This window comes from Gossypium hirsutum, chromosome A04 (assembly GCF_007990345.1).
Source record: "Gossypium hirsutum isolate 1008001.06 chromosome A04, Gossypium_hirsutum_v2.1, whole genome shotgun sequence".
Lineage (NCBI taxonomy): Eukaryota > Viridiplantae > Streptophyta > Magnoliopsida > Malvales > Malvaceae > Gossypium > Gossypium hirsutum.
The window spans coordinates 61,089,235-61,105,871 of NC_053427.1; the positions used below are offsets into that span (position 1 = coordinate 61,089,235).

At 36.7% G+C, this 16,637-nt stretch overlaps 1 non-coding gene and 1 pseudogene across 1 annotated transcript; one reads left to right on the forward strand and one right to left on the reverse strand.

Annotated features, from left to right (window-relative positions):
* The first annotated feature begins 293 nt into the window (after positions 1-293).
* The window catches only part of LOC107947813 (V-type proton ATPase subunit d2-like), a 28,438-nt pseudogene continuing 12,094 nt past the window's right edge, over positions 294-16,637 (forward strand).
* Positions 8,006-8,112, reverse strand: LOC121228627 (small nucleolar RNA R71). Its single transcript, XR_005926203.1, has one exon. It is a non-coding gene; the product is annotated as a small nucleolar RNA R71 (small nucleolar RNA).

The following is a 16,637-nucleotide window of genomic DNA, read 5'->3' on the forward strand; positions in this document are numbered from 1 at the left end:
AAATGGTAAAAAGGAGTCAATTAATCTCTTTCATTCCCGAGTATTCCCCATCTTTTCTCACCATCACATTCTTCCCACACAGATTCCCCCAAATCAACCAAATTCACTCGTTGCGTATCTCCAATCTATTTCTCACTCTTCTCTTTTGTTTTGTTTTCTTCACTTTTTGCATCAAACATCTTCCGATTTTTGGCATAACTAAGTCCTTGCTGGAAAAAATGATATCTAGGCAGCAATCGGGTATGAAGGACTTGGTTTCCTCTGACAATCCCAATGTTTGAATTTTTTTTATTATGGTTTGCGAAACCCTTGATGATATCAAGATGCATCTCTCTGCCATTGAGTACGACCCTTATCTCCAAAACGGTACGTATCTTTCATGATCTTCAATTTAATTGCTTTTTCAATTCAAATCTGGTAAGGTAATTCTTTTATTTTTGTGTGAATTGAGCTGAAATTGATATTAACTACAACTTCATGTTATTAATTCAAGTTATATTTGATTAATATTATGAATTATGGGATCTCATTATAATTTGATTATATACTTTGCAGAACCTTCACCATTGTATACGACTATAATTATGGAGAAATATACTTTAAAATTTGTTGATGAGTATAAGTATATGTTATGCCAAGCTACGGAGCCATTGTCCACCTTCTTAGAATATATCACGTATGCAAAAATTCTTTTTGTGAATTGCTTGTGATATATCAAATTATCCTTCTCTTGAATAATGGTAGTTGATTTATTTCACATCTAATGATCTAGGTTTCATTTAATTGAATATTAGCAGTGCCGACCTTGTCTAGTATTATCTACAGGTGGTTTTTGATACGACGGTGTGAATATTTTACATTTTTATGTTGCTAATTCACTTTTTTTGGAGAGGGAGATGGGGTATTGTAAGGTTGCTGACTTTGGTTGGGCTTTTTTGAGTTCTGAGTGATGTAACGAAATATGTATGTTAAGATGGTGTAAATATGCAAATAATTTAACCTTGTATGAGAGAGATGTTCAATAGTTCTTGGAGGAGTGCCATCCTTTGGGCATGTTTGATAGGTATTTGAACCCCTTAATTGCGATCAGGTTATTATCTAACCTCACCTAATATCAACGCTGACTTTTCTATTTTGCTACTTCAGTATTGCAACACTAAAAGTTGCTTAGAACATACGTAAACTCTATACATTAGTTCTTGTTGAGACTCCTTTGGCTCCATTGTAACACTCCTAACCCGTAGCCGTCGCTGGAACAAGGTTTCAGGGCATTACCAAAACATTCAAAATATTTTTCAATTAATCTACGTAAATTACTATTCATTTACAGAGATCATCCATAACGTCCCTTGATTGGGCCCTCGAGGCCCAATACGAGCATTAGAATCGAGTCGGAACTTAATCGGGACCTTTAAGAATTTTTAGCAAAATTACAAAATTTTTCCAAGGTGCAGGGCTCACACGTCCATGTGGTCCAAGGGGCAGCCCCGTGTGGCCCTAGGATATGCCCGTGTTGGAGGCCATGTTCGACCCCGTGTAACTCTCTGACTTGCACACATGGCCATGCCACATGCCAGTGCGCTAGGCCGTGTGGTTAATTAATTCAATACGAAAATAGGTGCAGCTTTCACACGGCCAAGACACACGCCTGTGTTTTAAGTCGTGTGGCACATGCCTGTGTGCCCAATTTTGAGCATTCTGTTTCTCAAAATTAAGGTGCAAGGGACACACAACCTAACCACATGCCCATGTTACCAGGCCGTGTGTCACATACGGTCTAGACACACTCCCGTGTCTCTATCCGTGTGAACAAAATGAAACCATTTCTAACTCTATTTCTCACCCAAATTTTCACCCAAGACCTACACATGAAACACACATCCAATACCAACCAATCCAAACATTCAAAATGGAAAATTCTATCATTCATCATAGCATACCACCACATGCATATGTGTTTGTAAACTTACCTTGGATTAACTTAGGCAATAACAACCATTGATAACATATTCATAACATAACACATGTGTATATGTATAACATAATAATTTACTTAGTCATACCAAAGTGAACCATTACTAGCCATTTCAATGGCTAGGTTACAAAATAACATTTCAATCCACTATTGCCTAAGTTGTTCTATACATGCCATTATGCCAACATGATTTTACTAAGTATACCCAAAATGCTAGTTGATAGTATGATGATGCTCCAATGATCTTCCAACCTTCACGAGCTTCCGAGAACTATAAAACATGGAAAAATAAAACAGCGTAAGCATTACATGCTTAGTAAGTTCGTATAACGGAAACCAAACTTACCAATCTTGTTTATTAAAATCTAGGCATACAATGTTATGTTTTCATCCATTTGGCTAAATTGCCTAATCACACACATTCAATCAAACACGTTAGTCACAAAGTTTCCATACACATCAAGTAAGAATAGATGAGCTCATCAAGCAATATTCTTTCAAGTCATTATCATATCATATCAAGATTTTCATGCCATGTCAAGATTTTTATGTCCATTGAACCATTGAATCCCGATAGATGCACAAGTGGTACACTCGAAGTTTATGATTTGATAATCCATCAATTTCTTATTCAAGGGTACCCATTAGGGAACTTAACCAAGAAACACTCTTTTAAGCCACATATTTTATAATAGGATTACCAGTCCAGGCTAAATCCTTTTTATAACGTATGCTCAAAGGAGCTCGATTAGGATTACTAGTCCAGGCTAAACCCTAATCATAACGTATAATCAAAAGATATTATATCAGCATTACCTGCCTGGACTAAATCCTTTCTATAACAAGATCATTGGGATTACTCGTTCGAGCTAAATCCCGTTTGCAACAAATGCAGGACCTTAATTGTTCCGAGAAAGCGTATACAATCATCGAAATTCAACATTCAATCGGGACTTAACCCTTTATCACCAATTCAAGCATGTATTAAGTTTCTCATTATAACATTTAAGTAATATACATAAATGTAAATCACATTCCAAACAACACAATATTCAATTAAAAATATTTACATGTTGGATTAAGTTACACGAACTTACCTTGACACTTGTTCGCGTAAAAGTCTACTAATCTGAAACATTTTTTTTCCTCGATCTAACCTCGAATTAGTGTTGTCCGGATCTATATAAATGAATTTAACAATCAATTTCATACATTTCATATTTAAATGGACTTATTTACGTCCTAGGAAAAATTACCATTTTGTACCCATTAGGGAACTTAACCAAGAAACACTCTCTTGAGCCACATATTTTATAACAGGATTACCAGTCCAGGCTAAATCCTTTTTATAACGTATGCTCAGAGGAGCTCGATTAGGATTACTAGTCCAGGTTAAACCCTAATCATAACGTATAATCAAAAGATATTATATCAGCATTACCTGCCTGGACTAAATCCTTTCTATAACAAGATCATTGGGATTACTCGTTCGAGCTAAATCCCGTTTGCAACAAATGCAGGACCTTAATTGTTCCGAGAAAGCGTATACAATCATCGAAATTCAACATTCAATCGGGACTTAACCCTTTATCACCAATTCAAGCATGTATTAAGTTTCTCATTATAACATTTAAGTAATATACATAAATGTAAATCACATTCCAAACAACACAATATTCAATTAAACATATTTACATGTTGGATTAAGTTACAAGAACTTACCTTGACACTTGTTCGCGTAAAAGTCTACTAATCTGAAACATTTTTTTTCCTCGATCTAACCTCGAATTAGTGTTGTCCGGATCTATATAAATGAATTTAACAATCAATTTCATACATTTCATATTTAAATGGACTTATTTACGTCCTAGGAAAAATTACCATTTTGTACCCATTAGGGAACTTAACCAAGAAACACTCTCTTGAGCCACATATTTTATAACAGGATTACCAGTCCAAGCTAAATCCTTTTTATAACGTATGCTCAGAGGAGCTCGATTAGGATTACTAGTCCAGGCTAAACCCTAATCATAATGTATACTCAAAAGATATTATATCAGCGTTACCTGTCTGGGCTAAATCCTTTCTATAACAAGATCATTGGGATTACTCGTTCGAGCTAAATCCCGTCTGCAACAAATGCAGGACCTTAATTGTTCCGAGAAAGCGTATACAATCATCGAAATTCAACATTCAATTAGGACTTAACCCTTTATCACCATTTCAAGCATGTATTAAGTTTCTTATTATAACATTTAAGTAATATACATAAATGTAAATCACATTCCATACAACACAATATTCAATTAAACATATTTACATGTTGGATTAAGTTACACAAACTTACCTCGACACTTGTTCGCGTAAAAGTCTACTAATCTGAAATATTTTTTTTGCTCGATCTAACCTCGAATTAGTGTTGTCCGGATCTATATAAATGAATTTAACAATCAATTTCATACATTTCATATTACCATTTTGTCCCCTAACTTTTCTATAAATTTTGATTTTGTCCCTAGGCCCGGAAATGAAACTTGTGCAAATTACTCCCTATTCCAAGCCTAACCAAAGCCCCATTACAAATTTTCCAGCACATGTATCCATAAAATTTTAGAATTTTCATCAAATTTTATAGCTTTTCATTTTAGTCCCTAAATCATATTTTCATCAAAAAATCACTTTGTAAAAGTTGTTTATCTATCAATAATATTTCATTTTCTACCATAAATTTCTAATTCCCAGCATAATACATTTATGACCCATTTTCATACCTTGATAACCTTTCAAATTAATCCCTCAAATAGAGAGATTAAGCTATCATGGTTTCAAAAATACCAAAATTACTAAAAACAGGACATGAGAACTTACCCAATTAAGCCTTGAAAGTTTCCCCTCTCTTTCCTAGGGTTTCTATAAAATTTTAGGTTGAAGATGAGAATAATAAGATGATATTTTCTTTTATCATCTTTTAATTAATTTAATTATTTCAAATTCCAATTTAGTCCTTGCCCTTTTTCTATAATTCCATGGATGAGTCACCAAGAAAATCTACATACTTTTCTTAATGGTCTAATTACCATATGAAGACCTTAAGTTTTGAATTCCATAGCTATTTGATCCTTATAGCTACTAGAATTTAACTTTCACATTTTATGCGATTTAGTCCTCATAATTAAGCACTAAATCGATAAAATTTTCGTATCAAAATTTTCACACGACATATCTACCATATTACGGACCAAATAGTAAAATAAAAATAAACCTTATTTTTGGGTCGAATTTGTGGTCCTGGAACCACTGTTCCGATTTCACTAAAAAATGGGCTGTTATAACTCTCCCCTTTTAGGGATTTTCGTTTTCAAAAATCTTACCAGTAAAAAGATTCGGGTATTGCTTCCTCATAATATCCTCCAGCTCCCAGGTAGCCTCTTCTATACTGTATCGTTGCCAAAGAACTTTTACTAAAGCTACCTTTTTATTTCTTAACTCTTTTGTTTCCCGAGCTAAGATTTTGATTGGTTCTTCACCATATGTCATATCAACCTGAATCTCTACCTCAGTCAGAGAGATAACATGTGAAGGGTTGGATCGATACCGCCATAGTTAGACACATGAAAAACATTATGAATCTGATCAAACTATGGTGGTAAAGCTAATCGATATTCAACCGGCCCAATCCTTTATGTAATCTCATAATGTCCAATAAACCGTGGACTTAGTTTTCCTTTACGTCCAAACCAGAAAACTTTCTTCCAAGGTGACATTTTCAAGAATACTTTGTCACTGACTTGATATTCTATTTCTTTTAGTTTCAAATCAGCATAGGACTTTTGACGATCAGAGGCTACTTTCAAGTTGTCTCGAATAACCTTCACTTTTTCCTTGGTCTCTCAGACCAAGTCAACTCCTTGTAAAATTTTCTCACTGAGTTCTGTCCAATACAATGGAGTTCTACATTTGCAACCATATAAAGCTTCATACGATGCCATTTTAATACTAGTGATAAACTGTAATATATACATATTTTCACCCCATGCTTAACGCATTTTATGGATGATTTTCCCTTAGAATTGGTGAATTCGATGCTCTTAATACTTTAATTTCATTTTTATACTTAGGAGAGCATAGGAGAGTGAAAGGAACAAGAAACGGGCTAAAAACGAAGAAAATGAGCCAAAATACGAAATCAACACGGCCTAGACTTCCTCACACGGGCAGACCACACGGCCGTGTCAATTTGGCAGATTCAAAGCGCGATTCACACGGGCGTGTCCCTTCCGAGCCCAAGTTGAGTCCAATTCGAAAAAGGCTAATTTTGAGAGTTTTTAGGCATTCTAAAGACTATAAATACGCCCTAAAGGAAGAGGAAAGGAGGGCACGGAGAGGAAGGAAGGAATTACTCGAAGGAAGCCGATTGATCCATCTCAGAAGCCAGTTTCATCATCAAGACTGAAGATCTCCCCTCAACTTCCCTCAGGAATTTTGGGTTTTCTTTATATTTGTATTAGTTATTCTTCTGAGATGTTTTCCTTTTTAGTTATGAACTAAATCCCCTAAATACCTAAGGGGAATGAAACCTAAGATGAATCTTGTTATTATTTTCTGAATTGTATGATAAATATTTAACTTGTTCTTAATTATGTGTTCTTAATTATTGTTTTGATATCCCAGGATACTGATTCGAGATAAGCTCTTATTTAGAGGAGGAATAGACCCTCTCTAAGAGTACATTTGTCATAATTAACCGGAGTTGTTTGCATGCCTAGACATAGGGTGACAAGATTTTGTCGGATTAGGGTGAAACCTAATAAGGGGATCCATAGATCAAGTTAATGCAACCCTAGGGTGTTAATTAGAGAAAAGTCTCAATTATTAAATCTAGGGATTAGACGTCATTAGTATTGAATAGGGATAATAACATAACTTAGGGATCTCTATGAAACAAGTTAAATGAATAAATCGTCCGATTTGGAGCCAGAATAACAAGTACAGTCTAGGTGGATTTTTCCTTAGGTATTGTCTTAATTCAATCATTTTCCAAAAGTAATTCCCCAATTCCATTCTCTGTGAATTCTTAGATTAGTTAATTAGTTAGTTAAAACAAAACCCCCTTATTCTTAGGCTAGATAATAAAAAGACAATCATTACTAGTACTTTTAGTTTCTTTGGGTTCGACAATCTGGTCTTGCTAAAACTATACTACTGTTCTATAGGTACACTTGCCTGCATCGCGATAATAGTTAATTTCAAGAACGATTAATTATAACTATTTAAAACTTACTTATCACACAATCGCGGGATCAAGTTTTTGGCGTCGTTGCTGGGGAACTAAGATATTAGGAACGCTTAATTTTTATTACTTTAGCCATTTATTTTTCTTGCAATTTAATTTAATTTAATTTTATTATTTTTATTTATTATTTAATTTTTCTTTTTCTTGGCAGGCTTTTATAGTTTATGACTAGAAGAAACCTATCAGGACCACTACTTTTTGACGAAGAAATCAATCGCACAGTTCGCAAAAACCAAAAAGAAATAAGGCGGAGCTTAAGATACACAGAGAACGAGCAAGAGGACGATACTCAACCCCCAACCGAAGAGATGGCTGAAAACCAAGACAATCAGCTAGCTCCTGTAATTGCGGTTAATCAAAATCCTGCTCCACTCACTACGTATGATTATGCTAAACCTTCTTTAACAGGAACTGAATCAAGCATAGTTAGACTTACTGTAGCTGGAAACACTTTTGAACTAAAACCTAACACTATTCAAATGATACAGCAATTTGTTCAGTTTGATGGTTTACAGGATGAGGATCCCAACGCTCACTTAGCAAACTTTTTGGAACTATGCGATACATTTAAAATTAATGGTGTTTCTGATGATGCCAGTCGTCTTCGGTTATTCCCTTTTCCATTGAGGAACAAAGCTAAACAGTGGTTGAACTCATTACCACGAGGGTCAATCACTACTTGGGAACAAATGACCGAAAAATTTCTATTAAAATATTTTCTGTCGGCTAAAACGGCCAAATTACGTAATGATATCTCTTTGTTTGTGTAGATGGACTTAGAAACTCTTTACGATGCATGAGAGAGATACAAGGACTTACTGAGAAGGTGCCCTCACCATAGGTTACCGCTTTGGCTTTGGGTTCAAACATTCCATAATGGCCTGAATCCTTCGACTGGACAAATGGTTGATGTAGCTGCTGGCGGAATCATCAATAATAAACACCTGAAAATGCTTATAAGTTTATTGAAGAGATGTCACTGAATAACTATCAGTGGAAATTCATGAGGACTAAGCCAACTAAAACAGCAGGCATTTATAATGTCGATTCGGTTACTATGCTGTCAAACCTGGTAGACCTTCTAAAGAAAAAGATTGATGGTTTACTTGGTTCTACTCAGATACATCCAAGAATGAGGTGCGAGACGAATGGAGGAGGAGCATGCACAGAGTATCAACCCTTCAACCCTAGCATTGAGGAGGAACAAGTTCAATATATGGGTAATAATAACTCTAGATCCCAAAATAACCCATATAGTAACACTTATGATGCATATTGGAGGAACCATCCCAATTTCTCGTGGGGCGGTCAAGGAAATCAAAGACCACAACATCCTCTGGGTTTTCAACAGCCACCCTATTAACAGGAAAAGAAACCGAACCTTGAAGAGATGCTCACAAAGTTCATCTCGGTGTCAGAAACCCATTTTCAGAACACTGAAACAGTACTTAAAAATCAACAAGCGTCAATCCAATGGCTCAAAACTCAGATAGGCCAGCTTTCTAAACTAATCTCCGAACGACCACAAGGTAGCTTGCCAAGTAATACTAAACCCAACCCAAGGGAACAACTCAACGTGATTAATGTTCAAGATGAAGAAGGATCTAAGCCAGAACCGACGCAAGAAACTGTGGTAAGCAGAGGTCAAGGTGAGATAGGTCATAATAAAAACAAATTAGTGAATGTCGAATATAAACCTCGTGTGCCATACACCAACGCTTCAAGGAAAGACCGCTCAGATGAACAATTTGGTAAATTCCTTAAACTCTTAAAAAAATTACATATTAACTTACCATTTATTGAAGCTTTATCGCAGATGCCAAACGCAATGAATTTTTAAAGTAGCTTAGCAAATAAGCGGAAGTTGGACGAGGAGTCGTATGTGGACCTAAACACAGTTTGCTCAACTATTCTCCAAAATAAACTACCCAACAAACTAAAAGATCCAGGGAGTTTTACGATTCTTTGCTTAATTGGTAGTTTAGATGTTAATAATGCATTAGTTAATTTGGGGGCTAGTATTAACATCATGCCCTACAAAATGTTCAAACAATTAGGTCTCGAGAAACCCAAACAGACTAGGATGAGCATTCAATTAGCAGACAAAATTATAAGATTTCCTAGGGGTATTATTAAAGATGTGCTAGTTAAAATCGATAAATTTATATTTCCCGTGGACTTCATTGTTCTAGATATAGAAGAGGATAACAACACTCCTTTAATTCTAGGAAGGCCCTTTTTAGCAACTGCTAAAACGATCATTGATGTTGGCATAGGTGAACTCACACTCCTTGTGGGAGACGAAACAATCACCCTTCAAGCTCGCAATTCTGGCAATACATCAGAAATTGAAGGTGATCGTTTAACCCATTCTACTAAAACTGACAATATGGTACAACCTACTTTGCAGGAAATGAGTCTAAAGGAAGCACATGAGTCATTCTCAAGCAGTAGCAGAGGACCTATTCATGGAGATTGAAGGCTACAAATTGAGGAGCTAGATGAATGGCGGGTGCATAAACCAAGAACACACGATAAACCAGAACTACGCCAGAACGAGCTCAACACCTTCCCACATCAACTTAAGGTTGGAGATAAAGTCTTATTAGATGCCACAGATCCTCACATTGTCACTACCACACCGAATACAGAAATTCCTCTTACGGTACTTAGCATTTTCCCATTCGGTACAGTCAAGGTAAGTCATCCCAAGTTCAGCACTTTTAAGGTAACCAACACCCGTCTGAAACCTTATTTTGATGAGAATGATAGCATGAATGAGGAGTATAAACTCCTTGAACCACCTTGACCATTCAATGGAGAGGTAAGTCGAGCTTAGACTATAAATAAGCGCTTCTCGGGAGGCAACCCAAGCACTAACTATATTAACTTCTTTAAAATTTAGTCTTCAACACCTAACTTACTAACGGAGCTCTTGAATACAGGTTTTCCACTGAGACACGCCAAGCACACGGGTGTGCTTAGGGCCGTGTGAAAACAGGGCAACAATTTTCCCAAACATGGGCTACGATAAAACGCCACGGCCTGCGACATGGCTGTGGTCAAGCCTGCCAAAACAACACGGGCGTGCGACACGCCCGTGTGGAAGAACCATGGGTGAACCTGTTAAAACAACATGGGCGTGCGACACGCTCGTGTCTAGCACCCGTGGTCGAACCTGTTAGAGTGACACGGGCGTGGGTCTACCTACATGGGCGTGAGAGAAGCGAACAACGCCAGACATGACCGTGCGACACAACCGTGTGCACCCACACGCCCAAGGAACACGGGCGTGTACTAAATGTCAGACGTGCCCAAACTCAAAATTTGCGAATCACACGGGCTAAAATTGGGGAACACAGGCGTGTTACCTGGCCGTGTGCCCCCAAATCTATAAATAAGCTGTAGTATTCATTGTTTTCTTCACCCAAAAACGTTAACCCTAGCCGCTGCAAGTCCACACGCCCTCCCCGCCATGCCCGTGCGCCGCTTCCAACTTTATTCCTGACGCTTATTCTTCCATTTTTTTAGTGTTTGTTCACTCTTTTACCTTTAACTCCATGCATTTTTAATGCTATAATCTTCATGTATCTCACACTATGCTATCATTCAAGTTTCATTTCTTTTAAGATTTGTTATCATTCATTCCCATGACATATTTTTTATGAAACTCTCATGCCTTACTCACCTATTCTAAATCAATATTCATAGTTTTCAATTGTTTTTTGTTATTTACCATTACAACTCATACCATGTGCTAAATTTATGCTCTTTATATTTCCATTAAATTCCTGGCCATTTTTACTCATATCACCGTGCTAGTGCCACAAAACTATGCCATTGAACTTATTGTTTTAGTTAGTTGTGGATGAAATTATGATTTTTATTTAAAATTTTTCTTCGTTTTACTTTGACCACTCATCAAAATGACTTGATGATTCTATTTGCAGGTACCATGTCATTTTCATGTGGTAAAAAGGCTGTTATCCCTGTTTCAAAGAAAAGGAAGGGTGCGTCATCTTCCTCGGGTCCTACTGCGGAAGTTCGTCACCCTCTCCTGAGGTTCCCCATCAAGCCCCAAGAAGAACTATTCCAAATACTTCGAGCCTGACCTTTAATTGTGGGCCGCTGCATCAACTGGGCTGCGGTAGAACAAGTTCAGTTGGCTGAAGCGATTCGAGCCCTCCTAATCACCGACCCTTGGGAGCTTTTGTTTGGGATCATCAAGCCGACATATCTCGAGCTTATGATGGAATTATGCTCCACATTTCATCTTCAGACCTTGATGATGAACTAAGAGGATCCCGGCATGGTCCAATTTCGCCTAGGTGAATTAGTCCACCAGCTCAGCGTCCCAGAATTCGGTACAGCGGTGGGTTTATATACGGAGGAATTCAAGGAGGAGAATGACTTACATGCTCTCAGTCATCACATCCATCATTCTCCTTCACGGTGCTGGGACGCACTAGTACTAGGTGGGGCCACCTACAATCCTAGCCACTCCAAGGCATCAGCTCTCCCTCCATCTCTGAGGTACCTACATGCCATTTTGGCTTACACGATTACAGGAAGACGAGAGAGCACCAGAGTTGTCAACACTCACGATGCCTACTTTTTATGGTGTATGTCGTACGGGCACGTCATCGACCTTGCCTATTTCATCGCCCTCGTGATTCAGCACCAGACGAAGCGGCATAGGAAGGGGTTCATTTCCATTGGCCCCTATGTTACTCGGTTGGCTCGACACTTCGGGCTTCTCAACACCACAGCCCAAGAATCATCCTTAACCCTCATTGGCTAGATGTCTCCACAAGGCATCTCAAGCATACTTAGTATGAGGATGATAAAAAAGAGTCGAGGAACCTACCCTCCTCAATATCATCTCGCCTAATCTACCGAGGATGAGGCCTACGAGGACATTCCTGATGGTGTCCCACCACAGCACGAGGACTCACCGTCTCAGCCACCACCACCCTCTTGTCTAGTGCATGCGGCGACTTCATATGCTGACATCTTTGAGTGCCTCAGTCGATTCGAGCAAAAGTGTTTTCAATGATTTGACAACATTGATGCTACTCTACAGCAAATTTGTCAACACCTCCATATCTCATCGCCAGTCCCACATCGCGAACCATCCAACGATGAAGATGTTTAAAAATATTTATTTATTATTTTATGTTTTTAATTTTTATTAAAACTATTTTTTAATTTTTATTAGACTTTAGAATTTTTTTAATCATCAATTTCGGTTATTTCTTTATGAGTAATTATTCTTCCTAATATCCCTTAAAAAGTTCCTTATTTTATCACAATTATATAGAGCTCCTAAGCTCATCATCGCACAGGAACTAAAAACTCCACCGGGAACGGTTCTCCACGACTACCATGTCCTGATCGACCACGACCATAGCTACCACTAGATATAATATTATTTTGGCACAAAACTTATGGACTAATGAACCTCTACCACCGCCGGAGTATCCTCCTCCACTCTCGCACCGATTACTCTCCAAAACTCCAGTTCGAGGAATTCATGAAACAGGAAGTTTCACTTCTCTCTCTATCTTCTTTCTATATTCTTATATCTATCTTTGTACATTGAGGGCAATGTACATCTTAAGTGTGGGGGGTATTTACTTCATGTCCCTATCAGAAAAATCCCTGAATGACTACCTTGTTCTCTTGAAAAGCTCTCATATCATATTTAGGATAAATTTTAATTGATTTATGATTTTGATTGATATATCTTGAATTAAAACATTGGCATTTATGCATTGATTGTTTAAACTTTAAGACATTAGAGAATCAAGCATGATAAGTTTATTTTTAAGAATTTAAAATCTTAGGTTGTTTCCCCAAAGTTTAGGTATTACTTTGAGTTGGAATTCACAAGTTTTAAACATCAAAAAGCCATAATTTTTTTTAAAATTTTTGAGCCTATTGAGCATCTATTAATTCTTTCATGCTTACTTTCATTATTGCTTTAAGTGCGTCAGTATTGAATTGTTATTCTAGAACTTGTTTGATTATGCATGTCAAGACCACACCATTTGATTTGACATGTCAAAATGATTAAGGCACTTAGGATTAACCCACTCATGCCATGAAAAGCCTACCTCCACGATTAACCCCTAATAAACCCCCTTAAGCCTAACAAACAATTTAATATGTTACCCTTAATATTAACCCTTAACCCATTATTGTTGAAATCCTCTAAATTAATTTGATCCCCATTTTTGTCGAGATTTGAATTGAAATAGTTGCTTAACTATGTTTTATTCTATTTTGTAAGTTAACTTGTTCTTAAAAAAAATGTATACATATTAGTAGTAGTAACCTTTTGTTTTTGAGCTTAAGTATTTAATTCTATATTTTGAGAAGAAGCTCTGTTGCACGCAAGTGATATTAAATCTTTTTCTAGTTAAGTGATTTTTTAATTCAATCTCGATTCTAACTTTTGCTTTTAGCCTGTGACCACACCCCTAACCAAGCCTCATTACAACCCTCTAAAGACCTTTTGATTGATGTATCATCTCAATTTATAGTGGTGGAGATTTGATTTTCATGCAAGCCTATGGTAATAATTTTTCATTATTGACTATTGAGTGCTTCAATTATTGTCCTTAAACACCTCGAGTGATTTGAGTGAATCTTTAGTGAGGATGTGACACTCTGTGATATTCTGAATCAAAGGTAATTACTTAGATGAGGGGAGACACCTATGTTTGCATGATTAAACACTTGACTTGGAATGTTTGAAACCTTTATGTTCTTTTAGTTGAATTCTCAATGTATGATTACCTATGGATTTTTTTGAGATATTTTCGATAGAAATTATAAGTTAAGAAAGATTTATTTTGATTATGAGTTGAAGATTTTGCTTGAGGACAAGCAAATGCTTAAGTGTGGGGGTATTTGATAAACCGTAATATATACATATTTTTACCCCATGCTTAACGCATTTTATGGATGATTTTCCCTTAGAATTGGTGAATTCGATGCTCCTAATGCTTTAATTTCATGTTTTATACTTAGGAGAGCATAGGAGAGCGAAAGGAATGAGAAACAGGCCAAAAATAGAAAAAATGAGCCAAAGTACGAAATCAACATGGCCTGGACTTCCTCACACGGGTAGACCACACGGTCGTGTCAATTTGGTAGATTCAAAGCACGATTCACATGGGCGTGTCCCTGCCAAGCCCAAGTTGAGTCTAATTCGAAAAAGGTTAATTTGAGGGTTTTTAAGCATTATAAAGCCTATAAATACGCCCTAAAGGAAGAGGAAAGGAGGGCACAGAGAGGAAGGAAGGAATTACTCGAAGGACGCCGATTGATCCATCTCAGAAGCCGGTTTCATCATCAAGACTGAAGATCTCCCCTCAACTTCCCTCAGGAGTTTTGGGTTTTCTTTATATTTTGTATTCGTTATTCTTCTGAGATGATTTCCTTTTTAGTTATGAACTAAATCCCCTAAATACCTAAAGGGAATGAAACCTAAGACAAATCTTGCTATTATTTTCTGAATTGTATGATAAATATTTAACTTGTTCTTAATTATGTGTTCTTAATTCTTGTTTTGATATCCCAGGATACTGATTCAAGATAAGCTCTTATTCAGAAGAGGAATAGACCCTGTCTAAGAGTACATTTTTCATAATTAACCGGAGTTGTTTGTGCGCCTAGACATAGGGTGACAAGATTTTGCCGGATTAGGGTGAAACCTAATAAGGGGATCCATAAATTGAGTTAATGCAACCCTAGGGTGTTAATTAGAGAAAAGTCTCAATTATTCAATCTAGGGATTAGACGTTATTAGTCTTGAATAGGGATAATAACATAACTTAGGGATCTCTGCAGAACAAGTTAAATGAATAAATCATTCGATTCGGAGCCAGAATAACAAGTACATTCTAGGTGGATTTTTCCTTAGGTATTTTCTTAATTCAATCATTTTCCAAAAGTAATCCCTCAATTCCATTCCCTATGAATTCTTAGATTAGCTAATTAGTTAGTTAAAAGAAAACCCCCTTATTCTTAGGCTAGATAATAAAAAAGACAGTCATTATTAGTACTTTTAGTTCCTTTGGGTTTGACAATCCGGTCTTGCTAAAAATATACTACTGTTCGATAGGTACACTTGCCTGCATCGCGATAATAGTTAGTTTCAAGAACGATTATTTATAAATATTTAAAACTTACCTGCCACAAAAATCGCGATCAACTAGACTGATAACTGTTATTATAAGAAAATTCAACCAAAGGCAAAAACCTTTCCCAGTTAAATTCAAACTCAAGTGTACAAAATTGAAGCATATCTTCCAAGATCTGTATTACCCGTTTAGATTGACCATCTGTCTGGAGATGAAATGCAGTGCTGAAATGTAACTGAGTTTCTAGAGCCTCTTGCAATTTGCTCTAGAATCGAGATGTAAACCGAAGATCTCTATCTGAAATAATAGAGACAGGCTGTCCATGCAATCTGACAATCTCAGAAACATATAATTCAACCAATCTATCCAAGGGATGGCCCATACGTACTGGAATAAAGTGTGCAGGCTTTGTCAACAGATCAATGATTACCCAAATGACATTTTTCTTCTTTGGAGACAGAGGTAATCCCGTTACAAAGTCCATGGTAATTCTTTCCCATTTTCATTCCGGCATCGTAACTGGCTGTAATAGTCCAGAAGGCAAGTGATGTTCAACTTTTACTTGATGACATATCAAACACTTAGATACAAAGTTAGAAATATCTCATTTCATTCTCGGCCACTAGTACATCTTTTTCAGTTCATTATACATTTTATTATTACCGGGATGTACAGGCATGTTACCATTGTGAGCTTTATTTAAGATCTTCTGTCCTAGTTCTGTATCTTTTGGTACACATACTCTGCCTCTGAATAACAAACAACCATCAGCCCCGATCTGAAATTCTGAGTCAGGAGTCAATTCACTTTGTACCCGTTTGGCTTGCAACTTACTATCATTTTTTTGAGCTTCAGAGATCTGTCACAAAAACATTAGTCTAACTTTTAACTCAGATATCATTGAACCATATTCAAACAACGATAATCGGGTGTTCATTGCTCGCAAAATATACAGGGAATTTTTTCTCAAAGCATCTGCTACTACATTGGCTTTTCTCGGATGGTAGTCAATAACAAGATCATAATCTTTCAATAACTCAAGCCATCTACACTGTCTCAAATTCAAATCTTTCTGTGACATCAGGTATTTCAAACTTTTATGATCGGTGAATATGTGACATTTTTTACCAAACAAGTAATGCCGCTAGATTTTCAATGCAAATATTATGGCTGCCAATTCAAGAATGTGTCGGGTAGTTTTTTTCATGTGGCTTTAGCT